At 39.1% G+C, this 26,563-nt stretch overlaps 1 protein-coding gene across 11 annotated transcripts in view; it reads left to right on the top strand.

The window, feature by feature from the left end:
* MAGI2 (membrane associated guanylate kinase, WW and PDZ domain containing 2) overlaps window positions 1–26,563 on the top strand; it is a 756,695-nt gene that overhangs the window by 340,261 nt on the left and 389,871 nt on the right. Inside the window, exon 1 of one of the 11 annotated variants that reach the window (XM_014963761.1) lies at window positions 7,448–7,676. The exons of the other annotated variants lie outside the window; for them this stretch is intronic. The gene's annotated coding sequence lies outside the window, so the exon portion shown is untranslated. Of the gene's footprint in view, window positions 1–7,447; window positions 7,677–26,563 lie in introns of those variants that run through there. 11 annotated transcript variants of the gene reach the window in all.

Raw genomic sequence — 26,563 nt, 5'->3', positions numbered from 1 at the left:
TAATAATAATACCAGCACGTTTTTATTAACTGGAAAATGTTACCACACATAGGTAAAATGCTGCAAATACAACAAGAAAGCCGAAGTAAAATAATTAAAATAATATCTGATCCATCAAGTGTCTATCATACTCCATACTTACAGATAGACACATATTTTTTATATGTATTTTGAGTAATTTCATTGTGGCTTTTTGTTAGTAGGATCTACTGAGTCAAACAAATAAAAAATCCAGAATTTCAATTTAAAATCCTATCCTGTAGAGGTCCCAATGACCTCCCACATTGGGAGTTTTAGAGTGGACAAGCAATAGTATGGAAAATGCTTACCTCCTCTTCCTGTATGACACGGGGGGGAGGTGGGGAGAAAAGAAAAAAGAAAGCATGCGTAATAATTTCCAATTGTTTGTTGGCTTCAGTGAAAAATTATACTCTTTGGTACATAACTGTAAGAGTTACAATAGTGAATGTGCTACCATTCTGCAGCTAGCAAACTGTGGAGTTGCACTATTTATGCAAATAGTATAGGACTTCCATTTTCTTTTGCAAATGTACTATAGCATCCCTATACAAACAAAATTCATTTTATGCAAGGTACTTTAATAAAGTACAAACAGAATACCAAAATGGATTTTGCATTCTTTTGTAAGTTCCTTTATTTTATTATGACATTAAATACATAAATAATTAGCTTTTTTTTATAATAATGAGGATTGGAAACATAATACATGAATAGACTTCATTTTTATTTTGTTATTAACATGATATTAACCCAAAAATTGTAATTAAAATTTTGAGAACTGTTTTAAATGGGGTTTGCATCAGATATAGGGAGTAGTGAGTGCTGAGCAATCATGCAGATGAGCATATACATAATTACTTGGAAGCACAGTGCAGTAATACTAGTCAAGAGCCTTGTTATTTTACAATGTTGCGTCTATCCCTCCTGCAAATTTCAATTCTCTCATTCTCTCTGTTTCATTCCCACTAGTGGCCAGATCAGGATTGCACACAGGGCTCAGGAATGTTTGCTAACACACAATTTATCTCTTCTTAAATCAGGGTGAAATTATACTGGAATAAAAAGATAGTCATGTCATTATTAATGTTCATACAACCACAGTGATTTTTCAAATTTACGCTGTAATTTACAGGCCAAGAAATTATTATTCTCCATGAAAAGGTTTTGCAAGTCAAAACTTGTTATGTTTGACTATTTAACAGAGGAAAGAAAAAACATACAAAAATATTAATATTTATTTAATATTATATTTCATTAAAATATCATTTGGCAAATTCTTTGGCCAGTTTTCATGGATTTAGTTAATGTGTTTTGTAACATACTAAGTGCTTTTAACAAAAGCATTTGGTATCTTTACAGTTTCAGATTTTAAATCGGATAAGACTAGAAAGCAGTCAGAAAGATAGGGTAAGGGATTATTTTTATTTAATTGTTTCACATACTTTAAAGAGTTGAAATGTGGGGAAATTCTTTCCATACTATTCTAAGTATGTATTTTTTTTCCCCCCCTTGGACAGAGGATGGTTTTGTGTAATTCATAAAATGGTATCTTTTCCCAGTTCTAGGGAGGGACTATCAACGTATGGGCAAAGTCACAGATGCAGAAGGACATTCCAGAAGTAGCTGTAAATAAAGCAGGTCACATGCTGTAAGCTCAGACCAGGTAGAGCTTTAATTTTTGCAGGCAGTGCCACAAGAGTTGTGTGATTATGCTGCTGTTTAATAAAGAATATGGCATCTTTGAACAGGAGAAGAGGTTCTATAATAAGAGAAGTGTGCGGAGTGAGTCAATCAAGAAGAGGTCCACACTGTGAATACACCAGTAATTGACATCTGTGGCCACCCCCATTGTAATCCAATTAAACTTTATTGAATTCCAACAGGGGAAAGCGGTAGGGGTGTGGATCCTCACTGCCATACTACCATAGGCCATCCTTCTGATAGGCACTGGAAACCAATTAAAAACTTACTTATCCAAAATAGCACACTTAATGAACACACTGTCTGGAGAGGACTATAATTATCTTCTCCTCCTCATCATGGGCCTGTACAGGCATTAGTACAATCTTAGGGACAAACAGTGGAACTATCCCAAGAAAGTTAGCTTAATATCCTCTAAAAAATAACCAGACATTTTAATGTGGTTTTTTTTCCCATGACTACCCACCTGTTTCTGCCAAAGTTATTAAAACTACTGTGCTTAGCAGTTAGATGAAGACATTTGGTCTTCTCTGAAACGCACACCTCAGAATTGTTTGGCAAATGAGCTGGCAAGAATTTTTGTAAAAGTTTGGCTGAAAGTTATACATTCCGTCCCCCAAACCCTCTACAAATTGAATTGTATTAAATTGAATTGAACCATCTACAAATTTTGTAAAAGGGAATGACTTTGCAATTTCATGGATGGAATGCGATGTTTATGTGAAGATTAACAGCAGCACTGAAGACAGTTTAGATACAGAAGTCAGTTATTTATGTCTCTTTTCTTAACTGTGTTGTGTTACTCTGAGGAATATGTCCTATTTTCCTTTTTTGAGACTGATAGGAATTACCCAGAGCACTGATCACGCCCGTGCATATCCACAGGTGTACCCATGAGTCTATATGGCAAAGTAAAGAATACATTTTTTCTCTCTTAAGTCTGGTTCAGCGAAACATTTATCCTGGCTCTAGATTCTAGCCAGGATATTGGTATTGAATTCCTGCTTCACAAAAAAGAGCTATGAGATATTTCACTGGCTACGCACAGTCCAAACCCTCATTTTTATATTGTTAAGAGGTTTCCTGTAGCACAGTCTTCTGAGGCAGCAAATAAGGGTCTACTGCTGACATCAGTGTTGAATGGGATCTATCCATTCAATTTCCCTTTTGCCCAAGCAGTTTCTTTGGAGTGTCCAAGGGCTGAAGTCACTCCTGTATCATTTCCACAAGGAAAAAACAGCATGGACGTTCCAGCAGACTAGATGGTGAATTTCCTCCTTACTCTCAAAGGAATTTTGTTTCTTCTAGTTTTATCTTTCATTTGTCTTTTGAAGAAGGCAAAGTTTCCATAATCTCTTCCTGTGGCTTCCCATAATTTGACAAGAAAATTCCAGGAGCTCCAAAGGATTATTTGTATTAACCTTGCTCATGATCTCTCAGTTCTTTATGTCTATTTTATAGTCAAAGATAATGACTAATTCATTCCACAAAGAGGTCTCCATCAAATGCTATCTCTAGCACGGGTCATAGCCCACACATGTCAAACGGCTTATTTATAATGTCACTGGAATAGGACCACATCTCAACCTCAGCCTTACTTCTTTCCTGCTGGCAATCTTTCTCCTGGGAGCACAAAGGACTGTAGGTACATCCAAAACTGAAACCAAATCCAGCCAAAATTGTTAACCTTAGTGATTATAACTTACAGTATTTCTGAAGATTAAAGGATACTAAAAATACTGCCAGTGCTAATTTTGTAGTGGTTTTCTCCATTGTATAAGTTACGTGTGTACCTTGTATGCACTCAGGTATTTTCACTCATCGATCATATTGATGTAAAGGATCTGAAGTTAATATTGTTTTATCTCCTTTAGCATTACGTTTGAAACACATACTTTCAAATTCTACATCTACAGAGTAATGGAAAAAGAAAGCATTCATGCCTGTTTGCCACGTAAATTAAAAAAAAAATCATAAATACATTACATATCCTTTTTCCTATTGATTGGACATATTTTCATTTTTAAGCACATACCTTTTTTGACTTGCATATAAATGAATTGTAAAAAAAAAAAGTGCAACCTAGTTCTATGGCTTCTTTTAGGAATAAATCCAGCCTTAAAGCTGTTATGTATTACAAATAAAATAGGGGTGTTTATTGTTACTTAATGTTGATGTATGCAGGTTTTTACTGTTTTAAAATTAACATTGCAAATATCGAGACTATTTCTATACCAAAGTAGACCATTAATTTATTTTTGTCATGCCTCAATAATTTGATTATGTATGTGTTGTTGTTCAATTTAAAGCTCTGATTTTTAAAAGAGTATAATTTCAAAATAGTGATCCTGCCAGGAAACTTTCAAATTCCTCTCAAAGGATTATAGGTGATAAACTTAATGAATAAGAAATAATGTATTTATTTCTGCCTATAGAAGAGCTGGGGAGGGACTCTTTGCCAGGAAGGGTAATGATAGGACAAGGGGAAACGGTTTTAAATTGGAAGAAAAAAGATTCAGATTAGATCTCAGGAAGAAATTTTTTACTATGAGGGTGGTGAGACACTGGAACAGGTTGCCCAGAGAAGTTGTGGATGCCCCATCCCTGGAAGTGTTCAAGGCCAGGCTGGATGGGGCTTTGAGCAACCTGCTCTAGTGGGAGGTGTCCCTGCCCATGGCATAGGGGTTGGAACTGGATGATCTTTGAGGTCCCTTCCAACCCAAACCATTCTATGATTCTATGATTCTTGAGTAAAGTATCAGTTTGAGCAGATTTTTATAAGAATTACTGCACACAATTTCCAAAACATAATTTTTATCTGCGTGGTTGAGATAGGTTTTGATCCATATTTGTTATATGGTTTGGGTTAATTATGTACACATTTCTGTGTATATATATCTATGTATAGGTATACATATATCCTTTAGATAGAAGATAGTCGTCCAGTTTCTTCCAGTGGATTAGGCCTGTGCTTATTACTGCATCAACACATAAATTGAGAATCTCTTGTTCCTGTCAATTTGTGTGGCAGCCCAGGCATTTTAAGAGACTTTATGGGAAGTCTAAAATCATTGCTTTATTTCTTAGAAATTAAATGACTGTCTTTTGAGAGTCATAAACCATACTTAGCACTAGATGGGTGACCACAGCATTTTATTGTTGAAAATTTGTAGTGTACTCTGGTTTGCTAAACTGACCATTTTTGGTGGCGGTAACAAGTATGTATAAGATGTGATCTTCTTGCTCATCAAGAAACTCATCACATTCAATGGGAGTCCTGTGCACAGAGCGACACGACTGCGTGCCAGTAGTTGACTTTAGGCTGGAAATTTTGTCAAGCAGCCCCATGATTTACACAGTATCATAACTACCAGAAGTGACTGGAAGGATAATGGTGTCTATTTGCCTTTTCAGCAGTGGTGATTTCTTTACTAAAAACAAGTTTTATGTTGACTTTATAGCAATAAAAGGCTGTTGCTGATATCCAAGCTAGAAAACACCAATATGTATGCAATTCTGTGTTATGAGCTTTGAAGTAATTAGAGTAAGAAAAATGGTCTGGCTGTCCCTGCTAGCCTCTTCAGATGATTTTTATGGCTGATTCTCTTCTATTTGACCCATTCTAGGCAATATATGTCATTACCCTTCTTTCACTATTATTGCTTCAGGAGGATGAAGGCAAAAAACTACTAATAGAGTAACTACATGTAATACAGAGTCCCCAAAATGAAGAATTCCACTTACATCCAAAAACTTAGATGATCAAGGTAGAACTGTCTAGTTCTTCTGGCTTCTGTTGGCTACTGTGGCCTTCATTGTTGGGATCATCATAAAGGTGTTCACGTGTTAAGTGTACAAGGCATATAAATATGTTTCTAAAAGGATATGGTTACCTTGGCATGATAAGAGTCCCACTTCTGAAATTTTTTCAACATATAATTAATTAACTGAAATCTAGCACAAGCAAAATGCCAGTGATTTTTTTTTTCTTTTTTTTTTTCTTTTCCCTCAGGAGACTGGTTTGAAAGTACTTCATATTTTATAGACATGACAATTTCGCCAGCCCCTTGGAGTCAGTATTGGCTTCTGCCAAAAGTTTATGGACTATGGCAGAAACTTTGGCTATAATAGGAATGATGTTAAGCACGCCTACTGCAGCGTCACTACCAAGGATGTGTCAGAGTTAAAACCTTTAAGTCTCTGAAGGAGAAGGATAAAGAGAGTTGGAGTATGGATCTCATACATGATTGTCTAGTAATATGGTGCAGATAATCCATGATATCTTGTGTAGCTCTTCTTCCTTGGTTGCTCCTTCATGTGCTTATCAGAAGAACTACCTTACGTTGTAAAAGTGGTAGCATGGAAAGCAAGAAGTGGAAATTTGTGTTCTGAGGGGCTGAAGTGTGTTCTGTGGACAGATCTGCAGTTAATACGTGATGGGTAACTGGTTATTTATGATATTGTTGGAAGCATTGGGAGGCATTAGAAGTGCCTGTGCTGGATGATGGATGGATGAGTAGGGTTTCTGGCTTTAACTTGAGTCTTTAAGAATATGGTCATAGGAGGGTGGGCTTAGATTTTTTCTGGAATAGGTGATATATCACAGCTAGACATTTAAAGTTTCTCCGAGAGTCTGATTAAATATGAATATGTATTTTACTCTTTGTGTCCTGTTTTGGAAATGGTTCTTCTTTGCTAACATTTTATAATGAATGCAAAGGATGTATGTTGGGTGAAATTCTGGTCACGTTAAACCTGATAGAAATGTTTTAGTGAAGACTGGTGTTAAAAAAGCAGTATTTTATTAAGATTTAATGCCTTTGTTTCTTATAAAAACAGTATGTTGCAAGCAAATCTAACTTTTGCAAAAATATTTGGGTATTTCTGAAAACTTGGCAATAACTAGGACTCTCATAGAATCTGGGGCTACAGCTTCATTCTTTTGGCCTTTTAGAGTCTAAGCTCCAAAGCCCTGCACAGTATGGTAGCTTTAATCAGGGTAATCCCAGGGAATGGGGCCATTGGATAAGATACAATTCAGAAAGTCAGGTTTACACGTAATGGCTCTTATGTCAAAGATAATTTGAATTACAATGTAATAATGTGAATAAAGAACTAATAATTGTTTTCAGTTGTGCCTGGTCCATTTGCTGTTGAGATATTAAATATGGCTTCACCATAAATATTTAAAGATTGTATTGTAAAAAAAAAGTACAATTAGGAAGAAGCAGTAAAGGGACTTATAGAATCAGCATAGACTCTAGGAAAATATAATAATAATTGCGTTTATTTAGGAATAAGCCCCTACTTTTAAATATTTAGGAGTGTCATGGTATACGAGCTATGTGTGATTATTACCACTGAAAAGTTTAATTACATCTCCTTCCACTGTGCCTGCTTTTATGGCTTGCTAGAGGAGCACTGGAAAGCTGAAGAATGCCTAATGATCTCCTCAGAGCTATATTTTTCGCCCTGCTTTGTGATGTAAATGGCTAGTTTGAGAACCAGCACGGCTTCAGGCGCTCCATCCCCGAGCATCCTTTCTGTTTTTAACAGGAAGATCACCTGACCGCCACCTAAAGCTGCCCCTTTTCCTGAGAAAGCCGGGAAGGCGCTGGCCGGGGCTGGGGAAGGTGGTGGCTGCCGGGGGCTGGGGGGGGGTGGCGGAGCCCAGCGCAGCCCTGCGCTCCCGCGGCCGCCGGGGGTGGGAGGGGAGCGCCGGGAGTGCCGCCGCTCCAGCCCCGGAGAGGAGGGAAAACAAAAGAGCTCGGCTGCAGTTTTTGTCTCGCTGTGTCTGGTTTAAGCAGAAGATTCTAGACATTCGTGCCGAAAAAATCAAAGCACGGCCGAGGCTACAGCTACCGGGAAGGTATTTTCTGCCCCCAGAATGGGCTGGATCGGTACAGGTGGTTTGCAGATCATGCGAAGACAGACGGGCTGAGAGCCATGGAAAGGTGGGATAAGACTCTGCCTCTCTTTCTTGCCTTTTTGGTTTTTTTTTCCCTTTCTCTCTCTCTCTTGATTTGTAAAGCTGGGACCTGAGATGGGGTCAGTTAAAGAGATTAGATGGGTTTTAATCCCACAAAAGAAAATCAAAATTAGAGGCACTACCGTGCTCAGCCAGATGTTGAATCCAAACTTGGGCTGAGTCGGACTTGCTTTGCGCGATTCTTGTGTTGCTTTTGGTGTTGTCTTTGTTTAGACTAGTTCCTGTGTGAAACCCCATGCTTTAAGACAAACTGCATGCTTCTTTCAGGAATTGTCAGATGACTGTTCTGGTGCCGTTAGGATTTTGCCAGGGAAACTGCAAATGAAGGCTTTGATTATGATGTTTATGGAAACAAAAAGGGCTGTTGACTTTGAATTTCTTGTGATGGGTAAGAAGTTGAGCTGTGATTGTTGTTGTACATTGTCTGAATCGTAACAATGGGCAGTTCAAGTAGAGCAAGTTTGAATGGTGTTTCTTCAGCAATTCCAAATGCATTTCACTCTTATAATCTTTGGCTTTTCACTGATGGCAAGGAATGTGATTTTTGGGGAGGGGGTTTTGAGACAAAAACAACAGAATTTTTGAAAAGGTGAAAGACAGAAGCAAATTAACATTTTTATTTGAATGGTGGCTGTTAACACCAGCATGCCTAAACATCTAAAACAAACCCCAGCAATTTCTCATTTCTCTTGCTGGGCAGATGCATTTCTTTTGTTCCTGAAAAATTTTCCCTGCCTTTTTAGAACAAAAGGCATTTGCTTTTTTTCTTTTTTTTTTAATGGCAGCAGGAGAGTTATATACAAATTAGCAATTTTGTACAGGTTAATGCTCTGCTTCATTCTGAAGTAAACTGCCTTAAGGTATTAGTAGGAAAGGGGGTGGGCAAACGGGGAGGGGGGGGCTTGACCGATGTCCAAGAGACATTGAAATCAGATGGATTTAAATCATTTAGAGAAGCACACACTTATCTGTAGCTGGATTTCAGCTCCATGTCATGCAAAATCTGCAGACCCTAGCAGGGAGATTCTTAGCAACCAATAAATCAGATTTGTAATGGGCCTTTAAAATTTGTCTGTAAGGGGTGACTGCCTGGGTCCCCTTTGGCCAAATTAAGATGCAATCTGACAGTACAGTAGCATCTGTGTGCTGACATTTTCTCGTGAACCTAGTGAAAAATGGCTCCATATCTCTTCTTCAGTCCCCAAAAGACGGTTTCTGAATAGCCATGCATTTTCCCCCTGTATTGTTGTTTGTTCTAATCACCGTTCTCTCTGATAATGTCTGACTGGCTTGTTTTGCTTTGCTTCCTTTGACTGTCTGGGTAGCTGAGGGGCTGTAGTGGGCAGTGATTGCTTTACCTGAAATCAGAACCTCATGGCAATACTACTGCTCACCAAAAAAAACCCAACAAACAAACAAACAACCAAAAAAAAACCCAACAAACAAACAAACAACCAAAAAAAAACCCAACAAACAAACAAACAACCAAAAAAAAACCCAACAAACAAACAAACAACCAAAAAAAAACCCAACAAACAAACAAACAACCAAAAAAAAACCCAACAAACAAACAAACAAAAAAAAACCCCACAAAATGTTTGTGGCAAGTGAATTGTATAAATATTGCTAATAAAGCAGCTTCTGCCTGTACTGCTGGAATTAGGTAAGTGGGTTGAAAAACATGTGTCTTAGATAATGTTCCACCCACGATACAGGTGAAAAAGAAATGCCAACCAGTAGTGAGTGCAACTGACAGGTAAAACTGAAAATCCTGAAAAAAAAGCACGAGAATAAATTCCTAAAAGGCCAGAAATATACCTATCAGTGTGATTGTTTGCTTATCCAAGGGAGAAGTTCACGTTCAGATACTACAAGGTTGGGAAGCGGGGGGAGGAGGAGGGAGGAAGGCACTCCTTTAATTGTACTACAAATGTGCTTATTGGAAGGAGCCTGGTATGGACTGGCCATTCAGTCTGACACCGCGGCTCTGCTTCAGCCTTCCTCAGCAGAACTGGCAGCTCAGGGCTGGGAGAAGCCTCCATCGGTGCGTGTGTGGGGTGAGCGTGGGGGAGCGAGGAAGGGACCCGTGGTTCTCCAGAGTGACCTCTGCCAGGGGACTCGTGGGGCGGCAGGAAAGTTCACTCCGGTGGAAATTGCTTCTTTAAATGTTCCCTGAGATAAGGTGGCTCCATAGCTCGAAAGTAGGGCAGTTAGGAGGTAGAAGGATGGCTGGGAGAAGTTGTGAATAGTATGGATCCTCTCCAAAAACTGTGACCGGTGTTATTTTTGTGGCTGCTTAAAAATGTGTGTGGATTAAAAAAATCACTGTATTTACTGACCTCCTGTACTTCCTCTCCAATTTAAGGTAATAGTTTATCTGTTATTACAAATATGATTTTCAGCAAGAAAAGAATACCTTAAAAGCTTCCCTCATAGAAAGTAAATGGTATAAATATTATTCCACTTGCCCATTGCAAGAAGCATTACATTTTAGTCAGTGCTTAGAAAGCATGTTGTGTGGAGTACTTATAAAAACCCCAAATGTTATTTGCCAGACTTGTTACAGTCTTTTTAGATTAATTTTCATAGATCTAAATGCTTGGAGTTACGGTATAAAATCCCACTACTGCTGGATCCCACTACTGCTGGAGAGGAGTGAAAATGGAACTTTAACACCACATGCAGATCCCATTACTGCTTTTGTACAGGTAGATAATTTGACAGTAGTAAACAGTTTGCTTCATGGAAAGTGACACAATTGCACTGTGGGAATGTGAAAAAGAAAACAAACATCTTGCAAACCATCAGACAAGCAGAAATGTCAACGAGAAATATTCGAAATAAATAGAGTTAAAAGGGTTTGAACGACAGAAAGATTCCAGATGCCTAATTCACATTGACCGTAGTTACAAAACAAGGGAATGCAGCTGCAGTTTTAGAAACTGAACCAAATCGGGCTGATTTCCAGATGTGTATGTACATAATCGAAAGCATAGGAGTCTAATACTGAACAGGAACAAATTAGATTTCAGAACTCAACCGGGCGCATTTAGAGAAACTGTATTGAAGGTTCACAGGCAGAAAAGTTTCAAGAAGAAATCAAATGAGCAAACTTAACCCAAATGAAACACACACACTCAACTAATAGCATTGCCTATCGATTATGTGATTATTAAGTATACAACATTGTTTAAAGTGGGCTTTAACAGTGAGAACCTGAATTAAAAAATGAAGCCAGACTTTTGACATTTATTCTCAATACGAAATGCAAACTGCCCAGGGACTTTGCCTGCAAATACATTTTCCCAGGGTGCAGCACTGACACATTGGACCTCTGAAAGGGGGAGGGGTAAAGAAAGATAGAAATAAAATGGTGGCACTTTGAAAATTTCTCACCATCGCTTTCTACAAGCTGCATAAATCCATCCTATGGTTAAACATAAAGGACAGGATTGTTTTCTCGTGATATAAATAAAATATAAGAAGAATGAGGTAGATTAATGTGTACTGACATTAAAGAAGAATCAGACCCAGAGTATTGAAGTCTGAGGAAATTATATTTACATTGAAGCAGTCCAAGTAGCAATTGTCAGTGTTCCAGCTGACAGACTCAGCAAACAGCCCACCTATTTCCCATTTCAGCAGCAAATGCCTGTGTAGAAAGCATCATGCTCTCACTGCAAAATAAGCTTAAGAACATTAAAGGCCATACAGTATTCCCAGTAGCCCTAACGCAACCAGGTTAAATCAAGTTTGTTGTAAATGATATCACTATGACAGAGCTGATTGTAGCCCACAGAGTCATGAAAAGAGTATGGTCAGCAGAATTTACGTTTTCTTTTCTTTGCTTTTTATTTTTTTCTAAATAAGAACATCCCAGCTGTTCCTCTCTCATTGCTTTCACATTTATATAGCACATTCCAGATCCACGTGTCTTCATTGCTAGCACCAGATAAAAATTTCAGAGACAGATCTATCTCTTGTCACTGTTGCAACAGTCTTCTCCTGGCTGTACAACACTGTAGGATATAGAGGAAGCTGATTCTTGCAGGGGTCTTTGGTATTTATACACAGGGCATACCTCAGTGTTAGTGACTGTCCATTATTTTGTAGAAAATGAAACATCAACAGTAGGTTTAGCTGAAAACGGTACTGGCTGGGTTTGCTCTTTCTCTGGGTGTGGAAGGTTAGGTTGACTTTATTACCCGAAGAGAGAAAATCACTCTCATCTGAAGAGATGCAAGATTTTTCTAACCTGACCTTACCATCTTTTCCCTGTTAGGCTTCTAATTTCTTTGTTTTTCTCCTCTCATACTTTTTGCCTGACCTTTCAGAAACTACTTTATTTATGTGCACCTTCTTTGATTTGACCTTGCCAACCATCTATGACTTTCCCCTCCTGCCCCAGATCCTTTGTCTGGGACAGTGAGATGCCCTTTCTGCCTCCTGGCCTTTCTTTGGTCCAAGGGAAATCAGAATTTGATGCTGGGGAAGGATGTTGTACAGAAGTGCGTATCCAGGTACCCACAGAATGAGATACTCTCAATCTCATCAGTCTGCCTAGTACAAAAAGGAAATTATTTTTTATTCCAACATTAGTCAAATCTGCCGTAAAGAATTTAAGCAATATTCCCTCAGTGCCCAAGGAAGCAGTTACAGCTGGCATCTTTCTCACGACACTTTGATCATCTGAATCTGTATCTTGAATACCTATATCAGCATATGAACAGTCCTAAAGGAGAGTGTGATCGTTAGGGTTTTGAGCTTAGCATTGCCTCTGAAATCGGTGTAGAGACAAGAGAACATTTAGTAGAGAAAAGAAAGCTGATCTTGCAGATGGGCTCAGGTTAAATACATTTTAGTGCCTTCCTGGCAAAGAAAACAAGCAAATAGGATTGACAGTGGGTGATCACTGAACCTCTAAACCCCCCAACTGTTATGCCTTATAAAAACATGAAAAAAAAAAAAAGTGCCTGGGAAAAATTCTTTAATCTGAAGGTATTAGGAGGTAAGTCTTTAGAGCCATGACAATCCCCATTGACAGAAATGCTCATAACCCAGAGGTGATGGAATACAAATGGGCATGGATGTGGGAAGCATTGCAATGGAGAGCACATCACAATAAAAGCTCTCTTTCTCAGTTATCCTTTCCTTTCCAGTCAAATAAATAAATTGCAGTGATGTACAGTGTGAAAAATTATTGCAGCTAGAGTGCTTTTTGATGACAGAGATGACATAAGTTATAAAAGCCTGTCCTAGATAATAGAAAGTAAAGATTGCTGGAAGTTAGTAAAGATTTAGGAACTCTTGGGGTCTGATTCAAGCATACTAATTGGATATGGATTGCTTCACTCCCAACTTGGTTGTCTGCTGTGAAACCTGTGCCAACAGGAGCATGGAGACGTGGCACTCCTGTCCTCTCTGACTCTGCTCCCCAGGTCCTGGCTTAAATCTTCAGGAACGTTCATGAGGTTGGCCAAAATTGTTGGAGTGATTGTACTCATCTCTGTGAACCATGATGGTAGAAGCCATGGTGAGTCCAGAAGGTGGCAGTGATCGTAGTGAAAAGTTGGTGAGCAGACCCTCTGCAGGGACAGGACCTTCAGGGCAGAGTTCCCTGTCATCCAAGGGCTTTTCACCTTCAGAGCCAGATATAATCTAGCACGTAACCTAAAGAGGAGTGAGAACAGTGCCTTTCTTGCTAATTAAGGTTCGCCATCACGTGGCTGGCATCATAAATCAAAGCTTAAATATGCCACCAGCTTTCTAGTGTACTCTGCAAATCTAGAATATCTGAGGAGATTCGCAGAAGGCTGAACAAAAGAACTTGGTCCGTTCATCATTGTTCACTGTCTGTGACTAGAGCAACTGGAAGTGTGTGGACCTCTGTCTTCAGAGCTCTGCAGCTCCTGAATGACAGAAGATGACACTCTTGTCTTGGTGTTTCTTGTTCAGAAGACGCAATAGGAAGAGGTTCTGGGAAAAAGAAGTGAGGAGTTTGTGGAAGCGAGGGTGTATTTGCATCATTTACTTTTATATTCCTGCACCGCAGGAATCCAGAAATCTTTATGGGATGGGTGCTATCTATCCCTTAGACAACAGTAAGAGGACTGTGCTGCACAGCAGGAAGGGGTAACTCAAAATTTTCATAGCTTTTGCATTGCTGCATTTTGAAACCTGGAATAATTGAGGGGATAGTCTGTTCCCGTCACCTCCAATTCTGACATTGCAGCCATCAAATGCCAGCATCAAACCAGCTGCACTGACAAAACCATCCTAAAACACCTGCTGTACGCCTATTGGAAAGTCCTTCTGAAAAAGCAGGAGTGTGCTGACAGGGAGCTCTTTATTGTGTTTTTTTTTCTTCTGCAGATTCAGCAGGTGCTATATATTATGCTTTACAACCTTCAGCCATTGGGAGCTAGGACATTGTAATTATGTTCCCTGTCTGTGGAAGTTACTGCCTATTACAGTTTGAAATATGCGCTCTGCTCGGGATTCAAAACTAAACTGAAGAAGTACGTTTGCTGCTGCTTTCATACCAGCAAAATAATTAAGTAGTGTTAATTTCCAGTAGCGAATGCTCTCTTCCCTTTATATGGTGGAACCTGTATAAGAATACCTTGTTGCTGATATGTAAAGAACTCAGATTCTAAGTGCTGACAGTTCACTTCCACAAATAATCATAGAATGGTATATAATAACTGTGTATAATAATATTTTACATTTGTGTAGCTCCTTTTACTAAAAAGTCATAGGGGTTTACATTCATTCATAAGCGTGAGAATAAACGGGGAGGATGAGACAGAGAAAGTACGTGACCATTTTTATACAAAGGTAACATTAAGTCACAGCCCTTCCTAAAAAGTTGCTTTCATTGCATGTTGCTCTTGAATTTATATGTGGTTTGATCTTTAAGTAGCTGGACCCAGTTCCCATAATGACTGAGTAGCACATGAGGAAACAAAAGTTGGGTTTTCTAGCTCCTGCAGCTCCTACTTTTGTGGCCTCATCCACATCGTCTTCAGTGAGGTTTCACCACTTTCTCCCTAGAAAAATGCAGCCTGGTTTTATCTCACTGTTCTCTCCTGAAGTTATTCAGAGGAAGTGAGATATGGTGGGTACCTCATGCACTATTCCGCTAGGATAAAGAATGTATGCTGTCTTATTGTATTGAGAAGAATGTTCCAAAGAAAACTCTCTATGGCATAGTTGCGATAACAAGCAGGAAAGAAATAAATAAAAAGAGAGACAGCACAAGAAAATTTAGCTGCTTTGGTGTAATCTGCTAGTTCAGCATTGCAGTAGTTGATACTAACATGCTTCCTTTGCCAAGACTCTTGGCGATAGCCACAGCAGACCACGGAGTAAGCTGCTGTGTTGCCTCAAGCTGCCCTAAAAGCAAAGAGAAAGTTTTTGTTGCTATGTACCTCCAGGAGATAATGTGCAGAATGTCCTTGGCAGGGGCACACTGCAGAGTGATGTACACTTGAACATTTTCTTCTCGTGTTCATTTCTTCTGTCCATTTTCATTTAAATATGAAAGTCCATGTGCCCCCACGTTCTCTCATGGGGCTGACCATGGCTCTTGAGCACCGAGGTTCTCAGTTTGTCTCTGCTCACATCAAGTGAGAGAGGCTGTGAATGATTATTGCTAGAAATGCTGGTACGCCAAACACACCAGCTCGGGAGTGGAAGCTCATGAAGGTGGAAGACACTTCTTACTCTCCTACCAGACATTATTTTTCATTGTACTGTGTGTTTTATAATCACTTCTGTGTACAAAGCTTAATATATTTGAATTGTCCGCTGTGATAAGAATACATGATCAGACAGCCCAGACTACACCTGAACAGGAAATACAAGAATTATTGTCAAAATACCTTAAATGCTTCAGATGAAATTTGCTTCCCCAGCTGGAGTAACAGCAGGGTATTTGGCCCAAAAACCTCCTTTTGCGCTGGCCAGTAGTGGATACTCTGGGAAAAGTAGATACATCAGAGCAGCACAGGGTAAAAAATTCCTTTTATACCTTCCAGTTTCCAGTATAAGTTGCCAAGAAACTATGATGTTTTCCAAGTGATATGGCATTCTTCTTTTAAAGTATGAATTGGTGTTTATGTGGCCACACAATGCAGAAGAAATGTCCTTTCCAGCACTGTTGCTATGAATACATGCTCACTGGTGTGTATGTAACCAGACCTCAGCACCTCAGTACAGGATAACTCAGTCATGGAGGAAAACCAGTTTGTTCTGCTTTCACCTGAGCTTACTGCTGCCTTGGTGATGAGCCTCATATCTTCAAGCACATCAGACTTTCTGTCACCATTAGAAATACTTTAAAACTTTAAAAGTCAAAAGCTTTATGTTTTGGCTACCTTACCATATAAATCTGAAAATGTGTTTCATTTGTGATAAGCACATTTTTATGCATATGAGTCATGCCCAGCAAAAGCAAAGTACTGCAATCAAAAAAAAAAAAAAAAAAAGGAAAAAAAAAGATTCAGAAGAAACCCTTTTTTGAGAAGTTATTATCAAAAAAATCTATTAAAGTGTTTGGCATAGAATGTACCTCTTCTTCTGCGATCATAGTAGTGCTTCTACCAATCACCTCTTCTGTTATGAGAACATTTTTCCCTCATTTTTGCAGGCACGCCTTTCAAATACCAGTTCATCTTAGCAGTGTGCATGTGGTTTTGGTTTGCCTATTTGCTCATCATTAGGACCCTTCCCAAAGGTGTGAGGGGAGATTGGATCAAAATAGATAGAAGCTGATGAACAAATGCTTTCTTGTCTTTGGGTGCAACGCAGTTGTCTCTTTAGAGACAACTTCTGTTTTTCCTTAGAATTGCTGACCCTCTCTGAAAATGGCTATCCTTGAGTCTTGGCTTGAACCTTTCACACTGAAAGAGAGAATTGGCCGTTGTCTACAAAGGGTTGTGACCAGCTGTCGCTGCGCCAGAGAGGTCAATGGGAGAGAGCGCGTGTAACAAGCTGTGAGTGAGCGGCAGGGAGGAGGAAGGAACACGGAGAGGAGCTGAGAGTAAAGCTCCAAGAAGGAAAAGAAATTGAAGAATTTATAGAGAAGCAGAGAGGTCAACAAAAAACAAAATTAAGGGAATTGAGAAAGAAAAATTAAAATGAGTGAAAGCAGAAACTGGAATCCTCATGTGCATCCTCAAGCTGTCATGGTAAAGAATATAAGCCCTACAGCTTTTCCTGCACTTCTCCATGGAAATAAAACAATTATCATGAAACTATTCTATTTTATTCTTCAGATGAATGATTTAAAAGCAGTTCCCTATTGTGGGAAGACTTGACATCAAGAACAGTTAGTGTCTCTCACAAGCTCTTCTTTATGGTTACTGTTTAACTCAAATGCCAGAAAGCTGACACCCAGATGCCACCATGCTACCTGAGCAGAAATGGATAGTTTTGCCTTATGGGAGCTGAGGGGTAGGGAGAAAAATATTTGCAAAAGGAGAAGAAAAAGAATTGTGTGCTGGATTGTGTCCCTTTGGTCTGCACATGGAGAGTTAAATCAGTGTTAAAGTTTCCTTCCCAGGGCAGCCGGACCCTTCTCTTCTCCCCCAGGAACTGCTCCTTGCTCATGGTGCTTATGCCATTCCCCTCTCATGCTCAAACATCTATGTCCCACATCAGTCACTTTCCTTCTCCAGAAGAGACCCGGGGACTGGCTTATTGTACCGGGTTCCTCTCTATCAGGGCTATTTTGGGAGGGGTTGACGCTAGGGCACTTGCTGTACCAAAAGGTCATCTTCAGGTTTTCAGCATCCGGGTGAACCATGGGCGGTCAAGGGGGGAAAGTGTGGGCGGATGAAGATGGGAAGGCCCTATCTTTGTGGACTCCACCTGGCATCCCTACTCGTGAGAAAAGGCAGGGAGGAAACGGTGAGAGAAAAGGTTCATAATCCCTGCTGCTTCCTGGCATATTATTATGTGAGAGTAGGAGATAACAGCGTGCTCTTTGATTGAAAGTCACCTTCTAGCACTTTGTCATTCAGGTTCTTTGAAACAGCCTCAACGAAACCTGCCTGAATAAAGCTCTAAAACATGTGCTTTATCTTAAAGTCCCTGAAGAAGGAGTGTCTTCACTCTTGAAACACATTGAAGCTTTATTACGAGCCAGACTCTGATCTCAGGCACAATGGTGTAAATCTGCTATTACTCACTCAGACTCAGTGGTATTATCCTAGTGGTGGAAGAGAGCAGGTTCACCCCTTCCTCCCCAGCAGAGGGATGAATTCGTTCCACATTGTTGGCACTGTAAACTTCTCCTGACATAGTGCTGGCACTTGCTTGCATCCGGATGATTAGAATTAAGCATCGCCTTCCTTTTGCAATTATACTAGATTAAGTTAAATCATTATGTTTTCAACCTTCTGTTACACTGTGGAAAACTTACTTTAGATAAAACTCACCCTTTTATTTTACTTTAAAATTATGCGCTCAGGAATGGCTCCCCAAACATGAAAATGCATATTAAAACCACTCAGAGCTAGTTGTCTCTGTAACGGTGCTACCGATTTTTCTCAATTTTCACAGTTAGAGATGCAATAACTATAAGGGTGGTGAAAGGTTTTTTGTCAGTTCAGAATAATGACTAAATTTCTGGGGTTTTCAGAGGAGAGGTGTAGATGGTGGTTAATTAAGAATTAGTGTCAGAGTGTACATTAAAGTGAATGTTTAGGACAGCAAGAGGTAAGACTTTGGGGCAAGAAGGGTGAGCAGGAGCCTGTGTGTCAGAAGGCTGATAGTGCAGCTCTCACAAACCCTTTCAGCCAGCACCGTGCAGAGGGGCTGACCTGACCACGTCTCGCTGATGCAGGCAGCCTCGCATGAGACTAATAGTCAATACACATGAGAGAGGTGAATAATTTTATTTGCTTAGACACTATCCTTCTGCATCCCAGGTGGTGGTGTCAAACTGAGAGGATATTCCAAGAAATAATCACAAGAGTTCACTTCTAGGACCATTAGTCCTAATCCTTCCGTCATCCTTTTTTTTTTTTATAGTAATATCATGCACTACTTAGAATGAAAGTTGCTACCTCTTTGCAAGTCCTTCCCAGATAATTCCTTTTTCCCCTCATTAAGATAACCATTAACTTATTATTTATTATCTATAATTAGTAGGTCCAACAGATCTTGATTAATATTGTTTGTACACATTTATAAAAAGAAATTCATTGGCTACCTTAAAAGGGTTGTGAATATGCAGTTCAGCATTTGACAAATTCTGTAGCTGTACAAATGCTTTTTACTGTTCCAGGTATTCAGGATTCTTAACATAAAAGCAGGTTGTTCAAGGGTTATTTTTTAAGAAGTGTAAACCATGCAGTATTAAAGCATTTAAAAGAACATATCCATCCCTAGTGGAAAGAGAGACTCTAAGATGTTCATATACAAAATTATAATTTTCTGCTTATTTATGCATAATGCAGGCCAAACCTGAAGACTTGCTGCATACCAGGGACAAAAATTGAAATTATTTGACAATTTCCTGTTAATGAGAAGCAAAATAGTGACCACCCATTGAAATGACCAGAGTCCTAACACTGTATCACAGATTACATCTCTTCTTGTTAATTAAAATACCTGTACCATTTCTCAGGAATGTAGAACTGGAAGAGATCCCTGGGCCATTGAATTCAGTCCCCCTACAATCACAGGCAGCTATATCATAGAATCTCTTGCATAAGCACAACAATTTTGCTATGCTAAATGTTTGAAGCACCAGCTACATTCTCATCTGTTATCAATGTTTTTAATTGATTCATCAGTGCTGTGCTCTATTCACCAATTAACTGGCATATCACCTTCACTGACCTGGATACGAACACTTTGCAGAATAATCTCTCATCCAGCAGCCAGATTTGCTGCTTTATACTCTTCCACCTGTCTAGCTGCATCGTGATCACATTTTTTCTTTGCTGAATTATTTTCCTTTTTATTTGTTGTTTTAAAGTCATAGTCATAATATATTAACAAACGGGTAACTTTTAGATGGGTCAGTCAATAAAAGGAAGAATAATTTCTAATTTATATTTAAAAAGTAAGTTTAATTTAGGAATAATCTTCTCAAGAGGTGTTTATTTGATTGCCCAAGTACACACCCAGTTTGTATCAAACAAATCTACTTTGGTAATGCAAACAAACAGCGTCCTTGGCTCCTGAATTAAGGCATGTACCGCAGAAGAGAGCAGATCATTAAGCTGCTAAAAACGCTTGATGGTGAGAGACTTCCATTATGCCAGCTATTCTTCTGAACTCTTGGTTGTATCTGTGGTGCTGATGGATCAGTAAAACAACCCTCATGTATAAACAAGCTGTATTTACTGCGCTCTCATTGCTGGATATGACATTTCTTTAGGTTTAGCACCTTTAACTGTGATGTTTGCTGTGTTCTTCATTAAGGCTCACATGAGTTTAACTTAAAAGGAGTTATGTCACAACCCTTTCATCATATTACATTTTTTCTTTTCTATGTTTCCACATTTCAACATTATCTTAAAATACTCTTTCTGTGACTTTGGTTGATTGAGACTTTGATTAAAGGATTTTCTTATCGAATTAAGACAGGCCATTCCTTCTACACCATTTTGTTTTAGGGTTCTCAAAAAGTCCATAGTCAACAACTAAAATGAATGTTTCATGAGACTATTAGAATAGTCTCTTGAGTGTTGGAAAACAGCAATGAAGAAGTCATTTTTGTTTAAAGAGCACCCAACTCTTCGTATAAACAATCTTCCTTTGATCTTCTCCTGGAGCTGACAAGATAGGAAGCAAATTGGTAATTTTCAGGTTTTTTTTTTTTTTAAAAAATGGGTAGAGAGATTAATTGCGAAAGCATGTTTTACATCAATGTGGGACTTAAAGATTCAGACAGGCAGAAAACAAAAGCTGGATTTCTAACAGCAGTTTAGGTACTGTGTGAACACAAACCCATGGCAAAAAAAAATAGTATTTCCTGTTCTTAAAATTGCAGTTTGTGTCATAAATTGTATAACATAAAAAACCCCTATGCCATGTAGGTGAGGTAGCTTTTGTTTCAATATTTGTTTTATTACGTTCTTTAAAATAGTGTTACTTTGGCCATTGAAAGCTGGTGTCACTGTGGCTGTTACATCTCTAGACCCTTCCGTCAAGGAGAATTCAAACCACTTGTCACTTTACAGCCAGCATTGCCTGCAGAGAAATTAGAGGCTGAACTCAGTAGTGAAGTGGTAACTTTTAGCTATATTCACAAGTGTCTCTCCATTCTGAGATGCCACTTGAGAAAAAGCCATATTCCCAAATGCTCTGAGATGCTGCTTTTGAAGTGACACGGGGAGAGTGACAGAAGGGAGAGTGGGCTAAAATCAGGTACAAGAGAAGCAAGAAATGGCCACATATGGATGACTGGGTGCTCTAGCCTTTGATGAAAGATGTGAGTGATATAGGATGTATACATAAAAGCTAGTGCTACTGCCAAGCTTTTATGGCCACAGCACTGAAGACAAACAAAGTAAAAATCCATTTATTCCAAATTTGGTTGGAGAATATATTTAGCTTCCTGAAACACTCTTTTTTTTTTTTTCTCCTGCGAGAAATGTTGCATGACCTATGATGAGATGACTGAGGGATATAAGAAGTACCACAGAGACCAGAGAGTTCTTGATGAGAAATATGTTTTCACATAAGAATTTCAAAATGGAGTGTATCTGGATATGCTCTGCAAAAACTGCCATTTTGATAAACACCCAGAAGAAATTCCTGGGAGATTTTTATAATTGGCCTTAGAGATGTAAATTAAAAAAGTTTAAATACTCTTCACGCATGTAACATGGTGTAGGAGGAGTATGTACCATGCTTTTCATCCCATGTAGCTTACTGTCCAGCAGACCCACGTTTTGACACCTCAGAGAGACTTACACCTCTGCCCTGATTGTGTAAAACAACTTGTGCCCAGCCCTGCACAGTTGTTCTCCCAGTAGCCCATTACACCCCCCTTCCCCCGAGTTCAGCTGAACTATCTTATACTGGTGGTGTTAAGGGGGCTCTGTGGGTGTTGATGTTCACAACATTGACCTCCCAGGAATAAATTAGTTATTAATTTTGGTTCAGAGCAAGTCATAGTAAAGAAATGTGATGAAATGACAAGAAACCAAAAGATAAGCATTCAAGTATTGTACACCCACATTTCTGAGTGCTGATTCAAAATTAACAAATATGAGAGAGGTAGCAAATCACTCCAAGCAAAGTGTTAGGACCTGTGCCACAGCTTGTGGTAAATGGAGAAATAATGAAGAAAAATGTTGCGCATTTGTTTAGAAAATAACAAAGGGATTGACATAGTAGGAAGCTGTGTAATTGCTAAAGGAAGGATATTATTATTTTTCCCATTAACCTGATGATGGTGTTAGTACAGAAACCAAATCTGAAAAGAAAATGTTATTGTAAAAACAAAATCTGTAAAGGTCAATAAGCAACTGGAGGAACAAGTAAAAACTGCTCCTGCTGTTGACAGGCATTTCTAAACAAGCTGAAATCACAAAAATCCCTAAAGATTAACTCAGTAATTTAGAAATTACAAGGGGGGGAATACAGTGGCTCGTGCTTTACACTATGCAAACTTTGGGTAGTCGCCAAGTCCCTAATGGGGCAGTATATTTGGGTTGCTCAACTCTAAAACCATGTCAGCTGAAACAAGGCTCGAACCAAAAAAGAGGGTGGGAAGAAACGGGAGTTACTGGGATGGCTCAGCTCATTCTTACTGTTTTTTACATAGTGATTCTGCTCTCATTAAGATTCATATAGTTAATGAAAAAAGGCATACTTGGGAGTTTGACACTTTTATTTTAACTGTAATCTGCATTAATGTAAAGCTTTCTGTGTTTACACTGTGAAAGTGCTGACACAAGCTGAGCCACTCATAAAGCAAGTTTATTTTTCAAATACATCAAGTACAGAATGCACAAAAGAGCTTACAAAAGAAGGAAGCATATCTTAGACAGACAGAAAAAGATTTCAAAACACATTTTATTGTCCTAAAAAAGATGCTGGTTTTCGTATAAGTTTTTTTCTTTTTTTTCCTTAAAGACTTACCCATAGCATGTGACAGAAATGGTATAACTCTAGAGATACATCTTTTTCAGATTCATTGGGAAACGTCCAATATTCCTGCTCGAACCTTTCATATAACCTTAGCCAGAGGTTTTACTTAAGGCTAAAGCCTCTCATGAAGTATTAAGGCTGTCCCAGCTTTTCCCATTTCATTTCTTCAGCCATGCGGTTGAAGAAATGAAAGTACTAATCCTTCTCAGCATGGCTTTTAGTTCCAGGCAGAACAGGAGTGGAGGGAGCAGTGGGGCTATCAGATTGCGTCACGCCTGGAAGCCGCATCCCACGTTGCCATGGCAATGACACACAACAGTTTCTCCGAGCTGAGCCACCTCGATGGAAGAGCAGCTCCCAATAGGTGACACGCACAGGTTGAGCAGCGCGGCCAATTTTTGAGTTTTCATAACCCCGTTTGCTAGAGGTGGGTCAGGGAGCCTGTGTGTGTGTCCCCTGTGTACTTATATCAGTGAAAATCTGAGTTAGCATGGATTTACGCAAATGCTGTATAGCAGTAAAACTCACCAGCTTTCCATACAAATAAGTTACACGATGCTTAGCGCATCCACCTAAATCGGAATTATACTTATCCCAAATATACCAATACAGGCAGAGAGATTAATGTTTGTGGCAAAGGTGGATTAGTTTGAGAGAAGTCCTTCGTATTGTTTCCCTCAGAGACGTGCCCTGGCTGCGCTCTGTTGGGCTGAGCAAACTGTGACTTGGCTCTTTAGGGGCAAAGACAGTACTGGAGATTGGGCTGGGATTAAGACAAATTCTGGGTTTCTCTGGGTTTCTTTTTGATAGTGCTCTAGTCTGTAATCCTACCAAAGTCTCTAATGCCTTTGATCTTTTGCCCATGAAATACATACATTGGTAATGATGCCAGTCATTCTATGCAACGTGCTAAAAATTAAGGGTGAAATACATGAATGTGAATTCTTCCAAAGTGACCTGATTTTTATTAGCAATAGTAAGAATTTTGGCTTCTCATAGATAAGATTTGTTGGCTATCTTACAGAAATACTGGTTATTTTATTTTTAAGGGCTTGTTGCTGAATATTCTAGTCACATCTTATTTTTGTCTACAGTTTTCATGAGAATGCTGCCACTTCTATCAGGTGCATAGCAAGTGCCATAAATATTCACTTTTGGGTGTGCAAGGGTAGGCAAAAGAGCGCTTACTTTTAACAAGATTGCACTCAGATTTCACTTATGTTAACTTGTTCTGCATTATTAGAAAAGACGTGTAAGATGGAAGAAAAGGATTACACTTCTCAAATATGCTCATCTTACAAGACTTGTTCTTCATTCATTTTTACTCAGGGTCTCTTTGGCTCGTGGTAACTTGATGACAGAAATCATTGCTCTATAGCGAAGGAAAAACTTCGGCAGTGTAATTCTCAAACTGATAGAAGGTTTGTTTAAACACTGGGAGAATAATCAACTCACCTTAAAATCATCTCTCTTGTTGAGATGAGCACAGTGTTATCTCAGTTTGGGAAAATGAATGGTGCTGATGTGTCTAGTGCTTTATATAACTGCAGATACCGTGTATTTACATTCACATCAAAGTGATTTAATGCATTAATTGGATAAAAGAAAAAACAAGTCTCTAAATGAAGGAAACTTAATAAAGCTGGCAGATCTTTTTCAAACAGAGAAGTATTCTCTTTGTATTTTACAGGATTTTTCTGAAAGGGATTTTTTTCTTTGATTTAGCCTTGATTAAGTGTTTCAGGGGTAAAAATCCAATTATGCCTAAACTCAATGTGTTGAAAATACCCAGAAGAGAACTTAAATCTAATTGATGTATCTGAATTCACATTCAAAGAGAGGAATTACCTAACATATGTTTGTAAAGCATTGTACCAAGGTGTTAATTTCCTTGCAGCATCTTTCTTCTTTCAAGATATTGCCCTCAAAAATTTAAATCAAAATAACCAAATTCAGTATCTCAAATGTACTGATTGCTTTTCAGACTGTCTAGAAAGTTCAAGCCATGTGCTGGATTAGTGGATCAGAATCCTCTAGCACTTTTTCCTTTACTCCAATTAACTTGTTTTGTGACCTTGGGGAAAGTCATTGAGCATATATATATTTATATATATTTATATGTATTGTCTATATATCAGTAATATTGTAGATAGTAATGCTCATTTAGGGTTGTTTTTTTTTCAAAAATGCATATCTATAAGCGTAAATAGATAGAAATGTGAAGTACTACTCTTACTAACCTTCCAATCTCTTTAAACCCAAGATCTCTAACTTAATGTAACTTTTATGTTGCAAATGAATGCTCTGTTTTCTCTGTGATTATTGGGATGTTATTAATGTAGCTGCACCTTTTTAAGGGCAAAGGTATCATTTTATGTTTCAGTGGCCTAAGAGCACAGACACCAACTGTAAGAAGCCAGTAAGATGATGATGAGTTTGCAATTTTTCACTTTAAGGGAAGGACATACTTTGGGCCTCTCAAATGAGAAAAGAGTTATTTTTCCTTTTCCTCATGAGCTGGAAGATGAACTGCTCTCAAAGCTGAGGAAGATTTAAGACTACAACAGATAAGCTGGAGTATTTTATTGGCAGTACTCATTTGCTTTCTTCATGCTGTGCAAGCTGACATGAATAGGTTGTAAAAAGAGGCAATAATACAATGAGAGATAGTTACAGAGAAAATTGGGGGAAATGTAACCATTTTATTTTCCCCTAAAATGTAATTTAGTTTTTTCCAAACAGCAATAAAGCACAGGTTTTTAGGATGGTAAGTGGAGGTATGTCTGTGACCCAGCTGGACATTTAACTGGACTGTATATTTACCAACTGGAGGGACATTGTAATGATAATGGTATCTGTTGAAAAATTTCAGCGAAGACCAATTACATGTTGTGTGCTAAAATAGTTGGGCAATGACACTTCCTGCCAGTTTTTTTAATTTGTTCTTATGGTCGAATTTCAGGCAGGGCTGAATTATCTGCCCTGTGGATTAACTGTGCAACAGCAACTACACTGAAGTAGTTCTTTATAGAGCCAAATCATGCCTGGCAAGATTGAGCTTAGCTACAGTGCAGCATGAATCCAGCAAACCTCTTTCCAAGGCCAGTCCAGTGCTGGAACAGTGCTGGTTAAAACTGGGCTGATAACTAGGTAGGTCCTCCCAGCGCATCTGCATCACTTTGTCGTGATGATGAGTTAGGTGATTTCCGTGCAGCGATACCCCCAGTGAGTAGGTGCAGCATCAGAGCAGGACCCTGTAGAGCTTATGCACTGAAACGGACGTGTGGGGATGTCTGGTTCCCAGCTGGGTCAGGCTCAGGGCTGCACTGGGAGATGGCTGGTGCATTCATGTAAAATGAAAGCAGTTGTACAACGCTCCATATAACAACCAGCACAAGTAAGAAAAGGCAACAGGTGCTATTAGGAGGTGACGCTCTTTTGAGAGGTACAGGGGCATCCAGTTGTGGACCTGATGCACCCTCTAGGGAGCTGTGCTGATTACCAGGGACTCATATCAGGGATGTCACCGAGATACTACCAAGCCTCATACAGTCCTCTGACTACTATCTGCTGCTGTTGTTTCACGTGGTCACCAGTGATACCACCATGAGTAGCCTGAGGAATATCAAGAAGGTTTATAAAGCCCTGGGAGGAGCGGTAAGGGATACCTGGGTGCAAATAGTTTTTTCACCAGTCCTCCCGGTCAAAGGGAAGGGAGTTGATAGGGCCAGTCAA

Source organism: Calidris pugnax, unplaced genomic scaffold (assembly GCF_001431845.1).
Source record: "Calidris pugnax isolate Ruff unplaced genomic scaffold, ASM143184v1 scaffold44, whole genome shotgun sequence".
NCBI classification, from domain to species: Eukaryota; Metazoa; Chordata; class Aves; order Charadriiformes; family Scolopacidae; genus Calidris; species Calidris pugnax.
The sequence above is the reverse complement of the archived record's forward strand: the minus strand, read 5'-3'. Positions and strand labels throughout refer to the sequence as shown.